Source organism: Dama dama, chromosome 30, assembly GCF_033118175.1.
Source record: "Dama dama isolate Ldn47 chromosome 30, ASM3311817v1, whole genome shotgun sequence".
NCBI lineage: Eukaryota > Metazoa > Chordata > Mammalia > Artiodactyla > Cervidae > Dama > Dama dama.
Window position 1 is genome coordinate 33644449 of NC_083710.1, and position 3156 is coordinate 33647604.

Here is a 3156-nt window from a genome sequence, read left to right on the forward strand (position 1 = left end):
GCAGCTTCCGGTTTGAGTCCTCGGCGAAACACTTCCCCTTCCGGCTCTGCGTGGGGGCCCTGACAGGGCGTAAGCCGGGCAGGGAAGTAGGCGATGGGAGCACTTCCGGTCGGCCTCCGCAGAGAGGCGTGGCTTTCCGCTCGGCCGCCGCAGCCGCAGTTGTAGCTGCGGCGACGACTAGGGGCGGGGCCGGTGTCTGCAAGAGCCCGCCATATGTGAGTGGCTGGGTTTGGGGAGGCGACGTTTCTGGAAGCTGCTGGAAAGCGCTCGGGTGGCGGAGGTGACGCCGGCGGCCAGGCGGGGGAAGGCGGGGGAGAGTGGGGCGTGATTAAAACTAGTGCGCGGCCGGCAGCGGAGGGATTACTTTGAGGAAAGAGCCCGTGCGCGTCTCCTTGCGCCTTGGCCGAGCGAGCCTGGGTCGAAAGCCGACGCTCCCTGAGTGACTTGGGTGGGCCGGCGGGCGGGCGAGGAGCGAAGGCCCCCACAGCTGGCGGAGGGTGCGATGGAGGGGCTCTCGGTCGCGCCCGCCCGCAGCGCCGAGGTTTCCGCGTCGGGGCGGGCGGCGCGGGGCCCCGGTAGTCCGCGCTCACGAAAGCCTCGGTCAGAGCCGAGCTGTCACAGAGCCTGTTCACAAAGGGTCACCACACACGGGCCTGCCCCTCCCTGTCTCCCCAAACCCCCGTGTGCGAGGCAAGGGCCTTTTTCACCAGGATTCTGGGTGTTTCTCTTCCTTTCCTCCCTCCCAGATCTTCTCACGGTAAGGGGAGTAGCCGCAGCACTGGGACCCCATTCTTGACTAATCAGGGGCCGAGATGTCCTTAGCGCGCTCCTGTCAGCTGCCCTGCCTTGTTGCAACTTCAGAAAAGGGGGGAGTTCTCCATGAGTCGATGAGTTTTCAGGCTCTGCTTTCGTAGGAAGGTCATGTGGCTTCAGGGACATCGTGACCGCGCGTGCTTTTCTTGAGTCTTGCATCCTGAATCTTGGGAGCAGCATATTCCAGAAGTCCTTGGCTCGATTGATCCTGCGTCCTAGAATAACAACATGTTTCTGACCCATTTCCTTACAGAATAGTCACTACTGGCATTTTGGACTGTGGGGCTTTTTTTTTTTTAAAGTGGTCTCAAGCTAAATAATTTAAATATTTAATTCTGATCGTTTTGATAAGATAGTATAGAGGAAGTCAGTCCCCTGTACCAAGAAATCCAGTGAGAGGGATTTTAGATTTCGTTACTACTGAATGTAAACAGCCAAGAAATGGAACAGGGAGTTTGTTTTTCTCCAGACTGAAAAATAGTCTGGTTTTTGTTCACCTTTTTTGTTATTGTACTAGGTAAGTAACGTGCTGCTATTATTTGTTGTTAAGATCTAGCTTATTAAGTTTTCTTTTTCTTATTTTAACGAATTAGGAAAATAAGAGAAAGTAGTATTTCGTTCTGAAATAGTAGCCAAAACTCAAGAAGATTTATTTCATCTTCACACTTGGTATTTCCATTTTTAGAATGGAGTACACTTTTATGTAATAAACACTTGCTGAATGTTAATGTCATACATTAAACGAAGTAATTGATTCAGTTAAAATGTCCATACAATTTTAAGATTGAAAATCAACATCCCCAGACTGAATCGTATCAAACATTGTTGTCTGCAGAGTTGGTTTGTAGTCTTACAGTGCAAATTGGGTATTTTGCTGAGGAAAAAAATCTAATAGTAACAGAAGCAAAGTGGAGGTGGGGCTTGAGTTATGAAAAGAAAATAATAAATTTTAGTGTGCTCTGTTTTGATTGCAGAGCTTTTTCCATTTGTAAAAAGCAGAAAAAAACATGTAAGACTTTATATAAGGTTGCTAATAATATAAAAGTCAAGAGAGGTTGACTAGAAAATTTCCCTTGGTTTATATTAGAGTAATTATAATTAGAGAAAAATGTGTACATTTCTGCTTATTTCTCACCATTATATTTGGAATCCTTCTTTCTATGAACATTGGTCCCCAAAGAGTGCAGTTATCTTCCCATGGAATTCAAAGCTGATTGCCTCCATACCCTTGTTAGCCATATGGGACAGGAGTTTTATTTACCCATTTTCATTAAAAAATAACTAATATCTAATCAAATGGAGCTTCCTTATTAAATTAATAATTAGTGAGCAGCTCCGATAAGAATACAGTATTGTACAATTAGGATTCCCCCCCACACACACACACACACGTTGTCATCTTTTGATCCCCTCTGCTAGGTTGGATTCCTTAGTGATAAAAACAAGTCTCTCCAAACATGGGATATAAAAGCTGCCTGGTATAACTGCTTGTTCTGGTCTCATCAAAAAGATGAGAGTCGAAGTGATTAATCACATCTTCCAGCAGCACTATTGTGAATACAGTCCATAATATCTCTAATACCAACATTCAAAAGGCTTTGAAAAGCAAAAACATTTTAGGCTTGGAGATAGAATTCATTTGGGAGCAAAATGCAACCTGAACTAATGAAAAGGTATATATTGACTTCATTTATCCATTATGTTTTGCTGAAAAAATAATATGCTTGATTATGAGGTGCTGCTCTTGGCCACTGGTATGTAAGGTGTTTTGAAATGGTTTGTGTGCCTTGTGACATTTTTTAATTCACAGAAATTCTTGTTTCTAAAACACATCCACCCCCTGGGTTTTGGTTAAGCAATGTGAACGTATATTAATATTTTTGGCAGTACACTTGGGCCAGGTATTTGCATATTTAAAACCATAAGAAATTTTAGTTCTTGCACTCAGTGAATTCAGTTCAGTTAGGAGGATAGTTAGCATACTGTAATATGTGCAGTGATAGAGATGTACACAACCTATTTGTGAATACTGCCATATAGTGATCACACAAGAAAATGAAAGTTTGATGTTATTTTGTACTTTTAGACTATAATTTAGACAGAAGGTGACAGCCCATTATGTAACCTAAACTTAACTTGGCTCTGATTTTCACTCACAAAATGAGAAGACAGAAGATAAGGAAGAGCCCTAGAGCAGATGCTGAAATTTTGGATTTCTAATCTTAATTCTTCTGCTATGTGACCTTTTATTCCAAAGCAACATACAGTTGCAAAAGCCAGCAGTGCATTTTTTCTGATGACAGAATAACGTTCTATAAGTAATTGTTGAAGTAATCATACAAC